Source organism: Leopardus geoffroyi, chromosome E2 (assembly GCF_018350155.1).
Source record: "Leopardus geoffroyi isolate Oge1 chromosome E2, O.geoffroyi_Oge1_pat1.0, whole genome shotgun sequence".
NCBI lineage: Eukaryota > Metazoa > Chordata > Mammalia > Carnivora > Felidae > Leopardus > Leopardus geoffroyi.
Window position 1 is genome coordinate 40,930,813 of NC_059335.1, and position 19,084 is coordinate 40,949,896.

The 19,084-nt window shown below is 42.2% G+C and overlaps 1 protein-coding gene across 5 annotated transcripts in view; it reads right to left on the reverse strand.

Annotated features, from left to right (window-relative positions):
• Window positions 1-19,084, reverse strand: part of LOC123579255 (cadherin-11) — a 152,423-nt gene that overhangs the window by 49,058 nt on the left and 84,281 nt on the right. The window contains exon 1 of one of the 5 annotated variants that reach the window (XM_045442975.1): window positions 10,421-10,516. The exons of the other annotated variants lie outside the window; for them this stretch is intronic. The gene's annotated coding sequence lies outside the window, so the exon portion shown is untranslated. Of the gene's footprint in view, window positions 1-10,420; window positions 10,517-19,084 lie in introns of those variants that run through there. 5 annotated transcript variants of the gene reach the window in all.

Here is a 19,084-nt window from a genome sequence, read left to right on the forward strand (position 1 = left end):
TCCCTCAAGGCCTTTATGAGGATGAACATGTGTGCTGTGGAATCCAGCTGCCAGGGTCTCGGTGGCAGTTTTACTACCTACAAAGCAGCTCCAGGTTTGGGGTAAACCCCAGCTCTTTGAGCTCTGCTTGCTCATTTATGAAATGGGGATGCTAATCGTACTCACTGCAAGGTTGACACGGGGATTAAATGACTAGTGCCTCTAAATCCCTTAGCACAATGTCTGGTACAAAGCAAGCATTCCATATTTATTTATTATTATTATTATTGATCACAGTTATGCTAGGGTATGTTTTCATAATTGGGAAACTTGGGGCATTATGGGAGTCCAGGAGAGGAACATCTAATCCATGGGGATTGAGGGTGGAGACAGCAGAGAGTAGAGGCAGTTGTGGGAGACTCCTGGAGTACAGGCTGGCTGTGCTCCACCCTCAAGTGAGTTACTGTGATCAGAACGGAGTCGATGGGTTGGCCATGCAGGAGAAACAGTGTGACCCAAAGCCCAGAGCTCTTCATAAGCACAGCATGTCCCAACGCTGGTCAGCATGACTGTGTGGTGTAAGGAAGGAGAAAGGCAGCAATGGAACCTGCCAGAGAAAGGAGGTTGGGGCAGATGCTGAGAAACCACTCATGGTCACTGAAACACTTGCCAATTAAATAATCAATCAAGTTCTCATTGGTGGATCGGTGAATGCTACAGAGTCAATTTAATGAACAAGATTTGCTTTTGTTTGATCAAAGGTCTACCCAAGAAGCTGAAGATCCTTAACCTGGCAGTCTTAAAAAGGATACTTTACAAGCTTTTTCCAACCAGGAGTTGCAAAATACAAGAGCATACCCCACTGACTGACCCAAAGGTCTTGCTCCTGGCACTCAGCAATGGCTCAGCTACTCATGAGTAGAAAGATGAGCCTTCCACCCCTCTTGTGGGTTTCTGACGTATAGTTACTCTGGTCCTTAATTCCTGCCTCGGGTTCCTGGACTTCTTCAGTAGACTTAGTCTTGCTGGTGCTGGAAACTTAATTATTCCCTATGCAACTCCCCTTGCTTGTTCCCCTCCCTAGTGCCCTGCATTTTCTTCTGGACAATCAACCTCTTCCCTTGGTACACCACCCGCACTCCAGCTGAAACCCTAGCTCCCAGAACCAGGCAATCAATCCCCATTACCACACCCACCACTGAAGGAGGTGAATCACTAAAGATTGTTGGACATGGAGGGTAACACACTGATACTGAGGATGACACTTCATTTCAGCACTGGTGGGTCTAAATGACACTGGTGAGCTTGTTGAGCAGGTCGAAAAAAAAGCATTTAATTCTTAGCTATCCAGTGTGAATGTAGTGGTAGCAGTGGGGAGGGGGGAGGGGAAGAAAACAGAAAGGAAGCCTCCTGAATCTTGGCATAGTGGAATGTACCTAGATTTGAAGATCAGATAGACCTGGATTGGAATACCACTTCTATATCTTATAAGATAGAAGGCCTTGGGCATTTCATTCAGGCACTCTGAGGCTCTGGAGTGGTCTCGTCTCGACAATGTGGATGACAAGAATTGCTGCACACAGACGGGGCTGCATACAGAGCAGGGCACACACCGAGTCTCTTCCTCTCCTCCTAGAGTGCCACAACCCAAGCCCACAGGTCTTACTCAGTATAAGGAGGTGTTCTTGCCTTACAGATTGAGATGCCCAGAAAAGGATGGTGAGGCGCTTTCTCTAAGAGACGAATTGAGGAATAAGAGTTACATGGGGGATACCACGTGGTATCCGTCTCGTCTCAGTAGTCTAGAAAACAAAGGAATTGGTGGAATTCTAATTTGTTGGAGCAGAACATTGTCCCTTATGATGGTCTTTGACTTTACCAACCCAAGCTTCTCTGCCTCCTTTGTAATATGGGAAAACATATCTAGGTTTTCAGAAGTCCGTCACTGCCCCCAGTACACGGTATGATGTATTCTGTTAGTCTCTTTTCAAGGAATATGGAGTCCAATATTTGTTGTAGACAGACATTTCAGGGTATGCAAAAAGCTGTGTGGAAGAGAGAGAAAGACTGAAAAGGCAGTGTCATCATTTAACAGCTTCATCCTCAGACTTGGGCATATTAATAATACATCAAATGCTGTTTCTTGCAATCCAAACTGACTGTGTGGAAAAAGCACAGATAGGGACCCAGGAGCAGTTAGATCACAAAATGAGTCAATGTGAAGCAATACAAAGATCCTCGGGCTTAAGTCAGGAAGCCAGATATATCGTCAAGGATCTGCCAGTAGCTTGTCATGGGACCTCATCATTCCCGCATTGGTACATTCTCTCTAAAATGAAGCTGTTGGGTGACATTTTCTACAAATGGCTTCCAGTTTCATATTCATGGTTGGAGCTCCAGTGAGAGATTGTTGGGGATTTCTTCTGATTCATACACCATCTCCTTACTAAACTGGATGCATCTTCATGGTTGGGATTATACTTTATACACGATTACAGGTCCAGTGCCTGCACTTTCGAAAGCAAACCATTAATAAAAGCTGAATGTATGATTTGAGCCACATACTTCAAGTAAACTTAATACTGCCACCGTAGAATCTTAAGAAGAAGCGAGAGAAAAGACCATATGGTGCAACAAGATCCCTGCCCATTTTACACCATGCCAAGTATTAAGTGTTCATTCACATGGTGATAAATTATTCTTGCATATAAACTGTGAAGTATATTTGAAAGAAAGGGTTTAATTAAAGTTCATATTTCTGCACCTCTTTCTTCTGGCTTCCATTTAGCTGTAAAGCACAATTATTTCTGACACCCGAAGTGTTAAAACTGGATGACAACTTTTTTCCCTTGATAAAAAAAATTCTAGCTAATGAATTTAAGAGTTTCCACATGACCAATAAACAACAAACCCACTATTGAAAAGATGAAATTATCGATTTTCTTTTCTTGGAAAGAATAGCAAAAACAACTTGCTTTTAAAAGTAACTCATTGACAGGCCCCTGGGTGGCTCAGTCGACTTCGGCTCAGGTCATGATCTTGCAGCCCCACGTTGGGCTCTGTGGCAATAGCTCAGAGGCTGGAGCCTGCTTTGGATTCTGTGTCTCCCTCCCTCTCTGCCCCTTCCCCACTCGTGCTCTGTCTCTCTCTGTCTCTCAAAAATAACTAAACATTAAAGAAAATAATAAAAGACATAAAGTAACTCATTGAGGGGCGCCTGGGTGGCTCAGTCAGTTGAGTGTCTGACTTCAGCTCAGGTCAGGATCTCATGCTTCGTGGGTCTGAGCCCCGCATTGGGCTCTCTACTGTCAGCGCAGAGCCCACATGGGATCCTCTGTCTCCCTCTCTCTCTGCCCCTCGCCCGCTTGTGGATGTGTGTCCTCTCTCTCTAAAATAAATAAATATTTTTTAATTAAAGTAAGTAAAAGTAACTCATTAAACCCATTATTTCAAAGTGCTTCTTCAATAAGTAAATGTAACATGTAAAAGTTATTTTAATTATTAGCCTCAGGCATGTATAAGATGAATTTTAAGACATAATTTAAAAAATACATATTCATTTTCAGAATGAAAATTCACTCAGTGAAAGCATTTTCTAGCTATTGTTCTAAAAACTTTACAAATAGTAATTCAGCCATTTATTTCTACAACAAACTTCTGAATAGGTACTATGAATATTCTTATTTTAAAGGATGAGGAAGCTGGGGCCTGGATAAATGAAGCAATTTGTGTGAGGCTACGCTTCTGGGAAAGAGCAGAGCTGGGATTTGAACACATGCCATCTGGCTCTGGCGTCTGTGTTCGTAACCAGTGAACAATACTAACTCCTGCCATTTGTTTGTGTCTGAATTCATAAAGAACTGATGTGGCTCCTGTGATACAGATACTGTAAGCTAGCGGGCACCTGAAGTAAACCAACATTAGAACGTGGTATATACTAATAATATGACTCTGATGAAAATAGTAATAAAAGTTAATATTGGTACCAGATTATTTTCTGGCTAACACTCTTCTAAGTGCTTTCCACGAGTTGAGCCATGAAATTGTCACAATAACCCTGCAAAATAGTACTATTGCAAGTCCCATTTTATAGGTAAGCAGTCTGAGGCATAGCAAGATTTAGCAACTTGCCCATGGTTACAGAACCAGTAAGTAGAGGGACTGGGACACGAACCCTAGGTATTTGGCTCCAAGGTCTGCATCCTTGTCCCCTATAATCCTGTGCCCCATACCGTCCTTCGGAGAAGAGAAGACTGCAGGTCATACATAGACATGCATCCTGATACACACATAATAGTCTTACAACGAGAACAGTTTAAGTGTTGGTGGCACTGGGGGTGACTAAAATACTAAAACCAAACCCAGAAGAGGAAGATAAAGCATTTTATTGCAGTGACCAAAGTGAAGACGAACAGGAAGTAATTACATCAGTCCATCAACAACACGGTACAACCAGGTCCTTAACCCATTACACAAAACTTAATCGTTGCTTTTTATTTTTAAATGCTCTGTTTCAGAATTTCTAAGTATGTACGTTTAAAAAGTTGTTCAAGGAGATTCATTTTTCTTCTTTAAAGAAATACTTCTAAAATCTAGAAATCTGATTGACATATTCAATGGTAGAGAGTTTTCAGGAATCACACATGAAAATTAATAGGAGGCTGCCCTCCTAAGAAGGTCTTGACATTGGTAATAATCAGGGAAATATCAGTGTTCTAATTGGTTTTAATAAAGACCCCCAAGGCGATTCTCAAACAATCCTTCCATTAAAGCACTTTTTAGCAGTGTGCCAGGATGTCTAAGCATTGGGGTTCCACTAAAACATATAGGACGACTTTACTTTATGGTGGGAGCATATTGCTCGGAAGGAAAAATAAATGTTGTTGAAAGTCACAGGAGTAATAACATGACAGGAAAATGGATTTGCAAAACCACCAGCTCTAAGTGGAAGTCTCGCCCCTCTATCTTGAGAGCAGATAGCCCGTCATAAGCTATTGCGCCTTGAGCATAAAACCCTCTTGCTGTGCCTGCTTTTGTCTCCGTAAAAGAAAATGACATATACGGGTGTTTAAGTATATTTGGACTCCTGCTGGAAATTGTTATCGGGTAGAGAAAGAAAGACGGAAGCGCTTAGCAGAAAGCAAGCAGCTTTGGTTTTTCAGCTTTCTCTTCCCCACAGAGCTGGAAGGATCAGACAGGCTGACCTGTTCTTTTCATTTCCAGGGAGCTAATTTACAGTTAAAGACAGGTTATCATTACATTAAGAATATTATCGAGGCCCTCACCAGAACTCAAAACTCCATTCTGCATGTGCAGTGTCCCCTTGCGGGGGAGCTCCGGGGCTCTGCTCTCCACTTCAACAAACACAGCTTTGTAACCAATCGGGTTCTATTATGCAAATTAATTCAAGCATATTTTATTCCCCGTTCAGATCTCATCACTCAGCACTGAGCTGGTCTCTAGTTTCAAATCACACCGCAGGAATTATGCCATGTCTGTGGAACTCACAGAGAATGGCGAGAGGAAATATCGTAAGAACTATCGAATCATATTTCTTCTTCCCTGATTTCTACACTTGGAGGCAAGCATAAGCTTAAGATAATAATCACTTCTGCTCAGGTGCAAAACACACAGCAAAGACTGCGAAAGGGTCATTTGCTCCATGCTTTAATACCAAATTCACATGTCAAAGTATGCAGCAAATAGGGCCCCTTATCCATGACCTAACGTTCTCTGGGGCGAGTGGAAATTTTAAAACTGCTGCAATGTTTAATTCTGATCCTCCGCTTCTAGAGAAATAGAGAACCACATGAGTGTCAGCTTTGAAAGTGCAAAGATCGCTTACTGCCTGGTGTTGGGCAGACCTGGGTCCAAATCCTGGTTGCATCACTTACGGGCCCCATAAAATTAGATAATGATAGTAGGGATTATCCTTGACCAGGTGCTTGATTTTTCTAGTGCTGGGCAAGATACTCAGGGCTTGGTACAGACCATTTAATTGTATATTTACCACAACTTGTATGTAAGTATCACCCAAATTTTACCCATAAGGAAAGTCAGGCTCAGAGGGGTTGAGTAAACCCTCAATCACTAGCAAGGCCTCAATTGAAATTCAAGTTTACGTGAGAGCAAAAGCCATGCTTTGACTTTACCTGACTCCCAAACTCTGGGAGTCCCTGTTCCTCATCTTAGTATAACGAGACTGCCTGATGTATCTTCAAGGATCATCTTAGCTCCAAAATTGTATTTGATATTGAAAATAATCTGTTACATATGAATTTCATTTATTTTTAAAGTATGTAGAATCAGCCTTGGTATTTCCAGGCTTTCATGGCCACAAAGAATCATCGGAATCCAGCTTAAGTTCCCAGACCCCAAACACGTAGAATCATTCTGTGATTATTTGCTTTTATCTCTTCAAATAATTAAGTAAACTTCCATTAATAAGATGATTAAATACACTGTGTGCAATGAAGGACTTATTATTTGTGCTCTACTCAATCCTTAAGACAGTCTTTTTCTCACTGTGATATTTTAAAATGTTAATCATTAAGATGAATAAAATATATCAACACATACAGGAAGTCATGTCAGCTGTGACATCTCAGACTGTGAATAAACACTGTATATGAATGTGTGGAAAGAGAAAGATCTTATTTTAATTTTTTTTTTTTTTTTTTTTTTTTTTTGCATGAGCTAAAATACCTGAGGGAAAATTAGGGCAAAAATGGCAATGATAAACAGATGCTCAACATAATGTAACTTCATTTGTGGTATCAAAGGCCTGTATGTAAATTTCCCTTTTGTCTCAGAGCAGTAAATATCTATAAAGCTTTCTTATTTGTCAGTTCCTTCATTCAGCAGTAACGTGTCATAGTGCCAGGCCTGGGTTGGACATGAGGGATCCATAGACTGCTTACGTGTCTCTGATCTGTAGACAGTGCCCGAACAACAGGGAGACAGTCGTCTAAGGAGATGGATAATGGTGTAATGGGATCAGTGCAAACAGGACTTGTGTTCACAAGCACCAAGGAATTGGGAAGCACATGTCTGCTGATGATCATTCCATCATTATTGTCCACTCCATATCATTCCAGTCTTCTAGTGCTTATCCATTCTAGCTTCTTCCAAGTAAACACCTATCTCTACAGCCTCTAACATCTGAAGTCTCCATGCCCATTTTGAGTCATGGCTGATTGAAATGCTTCTAGTTTGGTGATAACCAACCAGTGAGTGGTCTTAAATTGACCATTGATTGTTTTAACCTGTGTAAATCTGGCTCAAAAGGACAAGCTGGGTGAATCAGATTCACTTGGGAACTTGAATGAAAGAAAACAGGAACCATGTTTCAGTTAGTAAGAGAACTGAAACAGGAAGGCGATGGGCTGCTGGGGGCGAGGGGGGGCGGGGCAGATGGACTAGCCTTCGTCTGTGGCCAAAGTTTTGGTGAAATCAAAGTTATGAGAAAGCCAGTTAGTAACCAAATAGAAACAAACATGGTCTCTGGTCCCCACACCATGTAAATGACACAAGCATGGCCCCGTTCTCTGAAAATCTAGCAATTAAGGACTGCTGCTGTCCTTAATAAAAAGTTAGGTGGTTCTTCTGATAAAGGGTGAAGTACTGTAGCTGTGGAGATAATCTGTTCCTACATAGAAATGCCTTCTTCATTTCTGAATATCCAAGAAACAGTGGGGCCAGAGGGAGACCTTTACAACAAAAGTCAAGCCAATTGTGTTCTGGCAAAGGTTCTGCCACTGAAAAATTGTGTAACCTTGCCAAAAAAATTCTTCTTCATCTGAGACTAACTTTCTCTTTTCCATAAAATAGGAGGCTGGTAATAGCCTATAAAGGTCTTCCATGCCTACTGGGGCCTGTGAGTCTGTGCTGTGCTGAGACACAGCAACCTTCCCTGGATGGAGGTTTCACCTCTTTTAGAAAGTCTGGGTCCTAGCTGGCAGGACTGCTTCATGCACATCTGCAGGAGGCTGCACTTACATCAGATAGAAGCAGTGGCATCCTCTGGGACTAGGCAGTGCAGACCCCTGTTAATGTGACTGGCTCTGAGTTCCAGCATTAGGAATCAAAACTTCTCCTGATGGGCAATGGGAGTCCATTAAAAACTCTGATCCAGAGATTGATGGAATCCAAGCTGTCAGAGGTATATGGAAGAAACTGACTATGAGAACCGGGAGTTCTGACACAGTTGTTAAGAGCAGGGGCTCAGGAGTCAGATGGGGTTAGAGGGCTAGAGCTCAAGAGTTACTGCTTGTTCACTAGGTGTATGATCCAGCCTCCATGAGTCACCACGCCGCCATTTTGAAAATGTGAAAACACGACGATGGATCTCAGTGGGAGAGTTAAAATGAAAGGAGCGAATCTTGTATGAACTTGACATAGCCTGGCCCACTGCAGGTGATCAAGAGGATAAATTAGGGGGCGCCTGGGTGGCTCAGCTGGTTGAGCGTCTGACTTTGGCTCAGGTCATGATTTCACACTCCGTGAGTTCGAGCCCCGCGTCGGGCTCTGTGCTGACAGCTCGGAGCCTGGAGCCTGCTTCGGATTCTGTGTCTCCCTCTCTCTCTGACCCTCCCCCATTCATGCTCTGTCTCTCTCTGTCTCAAAAATAAATAAACATTAAAAAAAAAAAGAGGATAAATTAGGAGTTTTGTTCCTTCAAGAACTCCTAAATATGTAATTTACGACATGGATAGAGTGATGTGACATACAATATACATACAACATGCAAGAAGGTGCAAGTCCTACAGAAGGCTCTAAGAGGCTGTCCATTAAGGGGAGATAAACAAAATAATACTTATAACAGGAATTGTTAAATGTAATGATACAAATAAATGAGAGAAATGAGATAAAGAAGACCAGTGTTGTCCAATAGAAATATAATATGAATCACATGTATAATTTTAAATGTTCTATATGCTACTTTTTAAATGTTTATCTCTTATGAGAGATTGAGAGAAAGGCAGTACGAGCAGGAGACGGGCAGAAAGAGAGGGAGAGAAAGAATACCAAGCAGGCTCCACACTGTCAGGACAGAGTCCAGGCTGGGGCTTGAAGAACATGACCTGAGCTGAAATCAGGAGTTGGATACTTAACCAACTGAGTCACCCAGGTGTCCCTAGATGCTACATTTTAAAAGTTAAAAAAAAATGGGCTCATTAATTTTAACACTGTATTTTATTTAATCCAGTATTCCCCAAATGGTATCATTTCAATACATAAGAAATAGATGATTTATTGAGATATTTTGTACACACCACCCCTGGTTTTTTTGTGGGTTTTGTTTGTTTGTTTGTTTGCTTATTTGTTTGTTTTTTTGGTCCTAAGTCTTTAAAACCCAGTATGTATTTTAAACTTATGGCACGTCTCTATTTGGGGTAGCCACATTTCAAGAGCTCAACAGCCTTATGTGGCTAGTGGCCACCCCCTAGGACAGCACAGTAGAGGATTCTAGCATATCTGGAGAGAGAAGGACATGTGGTCAACAGAGACTTCCTGGATTTATTGCAGGGGTTCAGGTGAGAAGAAACAAGGCTCCAGATTGGAAATATCAGCCTGGTTAGAGGAAAGGGTGCCTTTCTAGAAACACGCTCATGTGGAGGGCTTCAGGAATTGGGCAAACTGAGAAGGCCAGAGGCTGAGGCTATAGTGGAGGTGCTGCTCCTGTCCTCACTAGGGGAGGGGCCAGTTTGGGGAAAAAGAGCATACATTCGGTTTTAAATGTGTTAAACTTATGAAGCCTAGGGACTGATGTTTACATGGGAAGTTTCCGAGTAGTGAGGTTTCCCAGTTCTTCCAAGGGAGGGTATTACAATGTTACCATTTGTTTCCAGTCTGGGCATTCTGCTGTATTATTCAATACTAGACTCTCAGAGCTGGAGGAAACCTCCCTTAGACCTTCCACTCTTAGTCTTCCTTCAGCGGAAAATAGGAAAAGGGAGATACAGAAATACCAGGCAACTTGTGCAAAAAAACAAAACAAAACAACAACAACAAAAACAAACTGAACAAAACCTAAAGTCCTCACTGTGGAGGAAAAACAAAAGGGAAAGCATGGAGTGGAAGATAATTTATTCAGCATCTACCTTCCCCTCTTGCCTCCCCCAAACCCAGCTTAAAAGCATCCTCCCATGCAAACTACTACTTGGAAGCAAACAGTCTGCATTCTATAAGGGTAAAGACGTTCATAAATAAGGACCCAGGAGATCTCTTCAAGGACTGTCAGTGGAGAACAGGAAGAGGGAAAACAGTGTGCATATTATCGCTGGAATCTGCAGGGAAACACTTTCCACAAAGACTGGTTTTGTTTTTTTGGTTTTTTGGTTTTTTTCTTTTGAGTATAAACAGTAAGAGGAGGAATTATCCCAAGGTGGTCTTAATAACTGACAAGGGCTTGATGTGGGTTTTTTTTGGAAATAATTACTAAAACAAGGGGAGAGAGTGCCTCAAATCACCACTGCCTAGAGTCTTCAGAATTCTGCAACATCCAGCCTGTGACCCCAATCCACTGTGGTCCACACGCATGGGTCCAGCGTAATCAGCCTCGGAACAGAAGTGCAGAATGCAGAATGTTAAGCTGCTTCCAATTATCAGAAGCTTGATTCTTACCAGAGTGCGGGTGGGCGTTCTGGAGGTCTCTTTCTAACGTGCCTTCCCAAACCATGCTATCACGCTAAGGGTAGAATAAACTCTGCCACATTTTTTACTGGCTTTTTTTTTTTTTTTTTTTTTTTTTTGGTATCTCTACATATACCACAGAAGGTTTTCTCCCCCCTTATTTTTAGAAAGCAGACACCAACAATAGACTCATAATGATCTCATTGTAGTTTGAAATAATCCAATCTTTGAAGCCCAATTCTTTCTTTTCAGATGTATTAATGTCATTTATCAAAAGTAATGGGATTTTTTAAAAAGTTAAGCATAAAAGAAAAGTAATGGGATACAGCAAACCAGTCAAGTGCCTTGTACATGTGCAGAGCATTTTCTGAAGCATATGCCTAACACTTTCAGACAGGCAGGACTTTCAAAGGCAACGTTAAGTGTCTTTTGTGGGTCTCAGATAATATGGTTCACTTAATTAGATTTTCCATAATCCCAGGTTAATCCTATTGTGAATTACAGACGTGAGTTTTGACTTGCCTGGCAGAAACATCTATTGCTACAAATGCATTTCTGGGGAAAAAATGTATCTTATTTATAATTCATTACCAGAATCATTACCATAGAGACTGCCTCTTCTAACTTCCTCAGGTAGAAGTGACCATTTCCACTCCTTTGGACTACACTGTCCTTTCAGACAATAAGGGCACTTCTGATAGTTTTTGTCCGCGGTTATGTCTTCCTCTTCCCCAAGATATACAGGGTTCTTTAAGATTTGGGGTCACCGAATTCCTTGCACCTGAGCAGTGATGTGTACACCTGGCCTGGCCTCTGTACTTTATGGAACTTAACGTTTAGATCAGTGCCCCTAGAACTTGATTGCTCATCAGAATTCACTGGAGAGTCTTAAAAATCCCCTTGACCAGGCTTTACTCAACACCAATCAAAATCCATGAAAATCAGGAGTCGGTATTTTTGAGGCTCCCCAGGTGGTTCTGGAGTATATTTGAGGTGAGAACCACTGTTCTACAGCTCCCCTATCCAATATGGTGGCAACTTAGACACGTGTGGCTTTTTTAAGTTTACATTAATTTAAATTAAATAAAATTAAAAATTCACTTCCTCAATGGCCTAGCGCCATTTCCAGCGCTCAGTGGTCATCTTTATCATTGAAAAAAGTTCTATTAATGAGTGTTGGCCTTAGCCTTTAAAACACCTTCATCCGAACCATAAAGTGTCTGTTGAATGAAGTTATACAAAGAACACTGTACTAGGAAAGCAGTCAAAGGTCTGCCACCAATTCGTGGTGCAATGTCCAATGGTCTAGACCTCTGTTTTCTTATCTGTGAAATTACGGACTAGGTAGGATCAACGGCTCTCCAAAGGTGACCAGCAGAATTCCCCAAGAAATTAAGAGGAAAGGGGTTGCGAATGGGTGGGGACAGTCTGTTGCCCTACAGAAAACAGAAGTACAGCCAGAGTCGGCAAGATGATCCTTGAAAAGCAGTTTGGCTGCCTTAAAAAAAAAATAAGAAAGGAAGAAAAGAAACCACTTCTGAGATCTTGACACCTAGCAGACTCACTGTCTCAGCCCATGCACTGTCGAGTCAATTCCTGCTTTAGCACCCATGATCTCCTGGGTTAGGGAGGAGGCCCCAGCTCAGGGAACTGTGAAGCCATGGACAGCTGACAACTCACTTCACCTCCCTGAGTGTGTTTCTCTTATGACAAGAAAAGGACAAATGATGTCTGACCTCCCTGGCCTCCGAGTTAATTCGAGGCTGGAATGAGATAATAGGTAGAGAGTCTGTTTGGAAAAGCAGCATGTCCACTGCCTAGGTGAGAAGGGGGATGACGAAATGCTGGAAGGAGTGGCAACTTCCATTTCTTTAGGTCCTCTTTAAAGTTTTGGCTTTTTGTCTTTGTAGGTTGTAGATAAACAAATGCCAAGGACCTGTTACCATTACAGGAAGGAGATGTGATTGCACTCTTCTCTGATAGAGATATAAAATCTGTCAGATGCTGCATATGGATTCCTTTCATGTACCTGGCACCCTTTTTGTTTGCTACTGGACTCAAAAGGACCCGGTAAGGCTGACTTGTGGGGACGCTGACCCCTGTGTATAGCTTCTCGGCTGGGGGATGGGGGGTGTGGTGGCAAGAGAAGGGATGGCTGATTCCAACAAGAAAAGCTATGAAAATATGTGAGAGCCCTAGACTCAATAGGAATACAGGCCAGAAGGACCTCTGAAGAGACCATGGATCTTTCAATTATCCTCAATAGTGGATGGAAATGGATCACTCATGGGGAGTCTGGACAAAGCTGTGAGGTACTTGTCACATGAGATGTCATGGGCTTTCCCAGATGGAGAAGTTCCAGGAGGCCATCCTAGTGAAGTCTTCATTCACCATTCAGCCTCTGCTTGATCGGGGTCAGGTCAGGGTTGGGGGGGGGGGTGGGGGAAGAGAAAGACAGAGCACAAGCAAGGGAGGGGCAGAGAGAGAGGGAGACACAGAATCTGAAGCAGGCTCCAAGCTCTGAGCTGCCAGCACAGAGCCTGATGAGGTGCCTGAACTCACAAACTGTGAGATCATGACCTGACCCAAAGTTGGACACTTAACCGACTGAGCCACCCAGGAGCCCTGCTTTACATACATTCTTGATTACCTCTTTCTCCACAGCATCCTCCAGAGTTTTGTGTTAAGACATTCACTGTCCAGATAAGGAAACAAGGGCTTGGGGCACTTTGCTTTCAGGGCACTGACTTTCGTTCATGTGACTGATTAGTACCCAAAATGGAATTTGACCGTTCGAAAGCTCTTGCCTATCTACCTTTTGTGCTGAACTCCTCTGTAATTCTCCTATGGAGGTCTTAATTTTAATTCCTGGGCATGGTCAGAATTCAGCTAAATTTCATTCCACATGGCAACCAATTAAATATTTGTGGAGACTAGGATTCTGCACTAGTTAAATGCTATGAATTTGGTGAAACATGTTCTTTGCCCTCAAGAAACGCATGCATTACTAGGAGTTTTAGAAAGTGGATATTCCACCCAAGGGTCAACCATCACCGGCTCCTTCGATGTTTCCTTAGAGGAATCGCCCCACCCCCAGAGGTTCTTCAGCCTGCTCCACTCTTCCAAATAGTCCTTGAATGAATGAACCATGATTTTTAAACCTCTCCTTCATAATGTTTTCCACATTAGAACAAAATTTTGCTCTACATCCTTCACTGCCTCAGTCTCCAAAGGAGGTGCTAATGATGAATAAAAGGCAAGCGGTGCAGGGAACCGTAGGAGGGCAGCCACACAATAAATATCTTCTAACAAAGGAGCCAGCTCAACATGAAGTGGCTCTGTGAGATCGCATGAGCTAATCGTTGTTAAAAAGAGTGACTACGTCGCTCAGGGAAGGAAGAGTTACATGGTGGTAGAGGCAAGTCCCGCACATCAATATTTCATCTGAGGGCATGAAGGTGAGGCCTGGAATTATTCTCTGACAGGAAGAGTGGCTGTTATCCAACCACTGCTCACACCGCTGGTTAATTCAATACCCACACTGCAAAGGAGATTCAGCCATGTCTTCGATCCTGTTTTCAACAGGAAAGGAGGTGACACTAGCTTCAGTTCTTTATTAAATTGCATAAACAAGCAAAATAATATAAAACTTGAATCAGTTCATAGAGCGCCAGTGTGACAAAGTCCAACTGGTTGTTTCCCCAGGTCTCCCTAGGAGATGCACGTGCAACCAGGAATAAGTTTTGCCATTGCTCTCAGGCATCTTACATTGATCGACTAAGTACCTCTTTCCAAAAACACTTTACTGGAAGGGCAGATTTGCAATCCATGGTACCATTGGTAAGGCAGAAAAGGCTCTCTAGAATCACTCGGTAAGAGAAAGCCCTTTTAAAGTTCATTTATTTTGAGAGAGAGAGAGAGAGCGCACACAAGCAGAGGTGGGGCAGAGAAAGAAGGAGAGAGAGAATTCCGAGCAGGTTCCACACTGTCAGCACAGAGCCTGACGAGGGGCTTGATCTCACAAACCATAACGTCATGACCTGAGCAGAAATCAAGAGCCAGATGACGCTTAACTGACTGAGACACCAGGAACCCCAAGGAAAAGTCCTTTTAGATCACATTTGACTCAATCAACCAAGGAGCAGATCAATAAGGAACAACAAACTATTGCTCTGTGTCATTAACTATGCCATCAAGGAATTACTGCCTTCCTGGCAAGACATCTGTGATGGAAATACCCACTCTTGAATCTCAAGGATGTCTGCCCACGAGGTCACAGAGATATATCTGGGTCTCGTGGTTCATAGCCTGTTTCTGGTTCTTAATCTAATCATGGCACTGGGTGTCCCAGACATGGGCCCTCTGCACCTCCAAGGTCTTAGTTCCACTCCTCCATCTTTTCCACACCTACACATGTTCAGATCTCAAGTCCAGCATTCTAACCAGGTCCACCCAGAACTCACAAGGTAGAGGTTGTGGGGGGATTCAGAACTAGCTTATTTGACAAATGTACACACTCAGAAAATAACTAACAGCTCCAGATCGAATCAGCTCCTTAAAATCACTATAAATATAAACATCAGGAGAGGTCAAGATATATTCAGAATGGCATGGCCACTTCATGAAGCAAGGACCTAGATCTGGATAGAAAATGGGTAGAATTCTGCCTGGTAGAAATGGGAGGAAGGCTCCATGGCCTCCTCCTCAGCCCTCCCCTGAAGCCAGGCTTATACCTCATTTCATAGGAAACTCCCTGTCTCGTCCTCCCCACGACTGTTGTGCTGAGAAGCCCAGCTGCATTGCTGAGGCCATGCCAGGTTTTTCTCCCTGGGGTCTGCCCTGCCTCTGGCATTTTTCCCTACTGCTTGTACCTGGACAGAGGAGACAGTAAGGATGCTGCCTCCTGCCTATATCTGTGTATCTCTGGCACTGACTGCACTCTTCCCCCACAAGGACCCTCTATGTACCAGCCCAGATTGAGGACTCTGGGGTCTTAGTAGTTTCTACTGCATAGAGTTGTTCAAGCTACCCACCCCCCAAGACACTCACACATGCTGACACCTCGCCTCCCTTCGCTTCCTCACTCTGCAGCTGAGATATTCCAACAGACTTTAGGGCTGAGTCTTTGTAAGGTGCTGCTGAATCCTGCTTTGTCCTGTTCAGAGTGAACTGAGCCAGCCTTTGGTTGATACATAATTTATATCCTTTTCTTATGTCAGTATTTTACTAGTGTGCACATGGGCTCCAACAGATACCCGACCCTCAGCGTTTGGGTAAACATCAAGGTCTTGCTGCTGAGGAACAAAAGCTTAAGTGGCACACATGGATGTGTCCAGGTGACTATTTTTCACACGCAAAAAAGGAAATGACTTTTCTTTTTTTGTTTTTTATTCATTTTTTTATTTTAACTTGTTTAATTTTTTAGTTTTTTAAATTTACATCCAAATTAGTTAGCACATAGTGCAACAATGATTTCAGTAGATTCCTTAGTGCCCCGTACCCATTTAGCCCATCCCACCTCCCACCACCCCTCCCATATCCCAAACTCCAAATATGGAGTTTGTTCTCCATATTTATTAGTCTCTTCTGTTTTGTCCCCCTCCCTGTTTTTATATTATTTTAGTTTTTTGTAGCAGCATTATCTTTGTTTTTTTAAATATGAGATTCATTGTCAAACTGGGTTCCATACAACACCTTGTGCTCATCCCAACAGGTGCCGTCCTCAATACCCATCACCCACCTAATGACTTTTCAAATCAAGAAAAGTGATGCTAGCATAAAGTAAGCAGAGCATAGGTTTTTGACATGAGGAGGGGATGGAGGTATCACTTTGGGAAAATTCAGACTGAAATACCAATGGTACCCAAATGATAAGCCAGAAAAAATGTTCCCCAGGTCATAAGGAAAAAAACAAAAGGACATTTTGTTGAACATATTTTGTTGAAGCAAAGTCTTCTAATAATTACAAATCACAAACCTGGCACGGAGATCGAAATGTGAGCATATAAAGATACATTTTTTTCTGCAAAGTGTAATAAACATGTGATTTTTTTTTCCGGTGTAGCCATCTTAGAAAAGAAAATCATGAGAAAAAGGGGGGATTCAGATTATAGCAGAATAGTGGCAATTCTTTTACTCATAACTGGCCAAAGAATTTTATATCATTTCTCTTTAATAAGCATGGGGAATTGAAATTTTATATTGAAGATAAGTGGAAATGATGTACGCTAGTTAAATGGATACTTTAAATTGTATGCCTTTATTCCATTGTGTGGCTTGGTTCTCCTCAAAACAATCCCTTTGTCATTTTTCTCAATATCCTATACAACAAAAAAATTCTGCATTTTTAAAGAGAGGACGTAGCCTTAATGGGAACTCACCTGGGATTTGCAGCCAGGCTTCCGGTGTGCCAAAGTGACAAAATTATTACAAGTTCTCTTAAAGCTGTCTTAATACGGCTCATTTCTCTTGAGTTGTATCCTGTGTTAAACCAACTCTTGCTTTGCTGAGATGAGATGGATTTCTAGGAATAATCATCACAACCTTGCAAAAAGCACTTGTGCTAAAGTAGAAAAATTTCCATTCCTAATCATATGACTTAGAACTGAATACTCATTTGAGACTCAGAAAGTCTGTGTGTTTCAAACCCTACCACTCCCATGACGTCAAGCCTATTAGATCATAATGGCCGTGTCATTTACTTTTGGGGGAACTAGGGGTGTCAGATCTAGCAAATAAAAATACAGGACACCCAATGAAATTTGAATTAAAAAAAAAAACATTTATTCTGAGAAAAAGTACATCCCATGCAATTTGGAGGGACAGATTTAAAATGATTATTTGTTTTTTTTATCTTTCACATTTAACTGGATATTAAAACGATTAATTTGTTTTTTATCTGACTTTCACATTTGACTGGAAGTCCTGTATGTTTGTCTGACAAAGTGGAAACTCATCTATTAAAAAAAAAAAAAAATGGACTAGGGAAGTCAATCTCCAAGCCTCAAGTTATTTCTATCTAAATCCCAGAATCATTTCCAAGCATCTTCTTTGCAAACTCATAATGCTGTTGCCTAGTCCTCAGGGAAGCAGCACCACTGGGCAGAAGAGATCACATCTGGGGAAATGTTGACAGTTTGGGACCTTTAACATCAGTGTAACCGAGGTCAGAGAAAACCAAGGAAGGATCTTGGATTTCCCTAGAGAAGATAGAATAGACCCTTGGATATTGACAGGTAACCTACAATGTAAAAGGCCCAAGGATGAAAGGATTATCTACAGTGATAATTGATTGAGGAATTAGGAATAATGTTCTCTTTCATCCTCTGAGTTGACTTTAGTTCTCAGAAAACAACCAATACCCAAGTCTTAGAGTCAGGATCATTTATATTAGGAGCACACACCATGCCTGATTAGTAGGCAACTTTCAAGAATGCAGCACTCCTCGATGTTTGTTCACATACGCACAAAAAACTGATAAAGATACGTGCATAAAACATGCCCAGAGCATGCACTGAGAACCTGGAGCCGAGCTAAGCAGAGACAGTCACCAAAGAGATGCTGCCATGGTCCTCAAGTCACCGAGAGTGTAATGGTGGTGGTGGCAGCCTGCAAGGCAGCCCAGAAAATGGTAAACATGTCATGAAACGTGCTTTGATGGGGGCGTTGGTTGTGAGAGAGCTGAGCGGAGACGCACCATAAACCAGGGTACAACGGTACAATGATGTGGTTGCTCAGGGAGGATCTACCTGATAAACCTGAATGAAGTCTTGAAGTGATATATAGGAATGGATGAGATGTTTAAGGGTAGGAAAAGCAATCTAGGCAGTGGGAACAACAGGAGCCAATATCTAAGACGTGAAATGAGAGTCTGTGTTCAGCTAATGATAGGAATCTGGGGCTGTAAAAGCACAAATGCTGCTCAAGAAAGAGGAAAGGGTGGGGCAGGAAATGTAGGCAGATGGTAAACCACACATACACTAATGACCAACAGCAATTATAATACTAACATTTGTGCTTTGGCCAGTGCTTGCATTTATACCTGTCCTGCAGCATGCAAAGTTGGAAAGTCATGAAGAAATAGCCATGCAGAAATGTCCCGAATTTTGGGGTCCTGCAGTTAAACTAAATGGGTATATGCTTCCATTATTCATTTTCCATCAGGAAGTGTCAAACCTTAGAACTTAGAAGCAGCCTACGACTCAGATTTAGAATAGGTGCCTGACTGCTGGCTGCGGGGGGGGGGGGCATCCAAAACAACACCCTGTGTTGCATCTTCAAGGGCTGGGGGGGGGAGGGGCAGGGAATAGAGAGAAAGGAAAAAATACTCACTACGCTCCTATAACGTGAGCCCTTGATCTAGAATGATACTGTTTACAGTCTTATGATATAGGGACAATTATTCCTACTTGACAAATGAAACAAAATCAGACAAAACTTAAGTTCTGATGTCAGATGAAATGACATAACC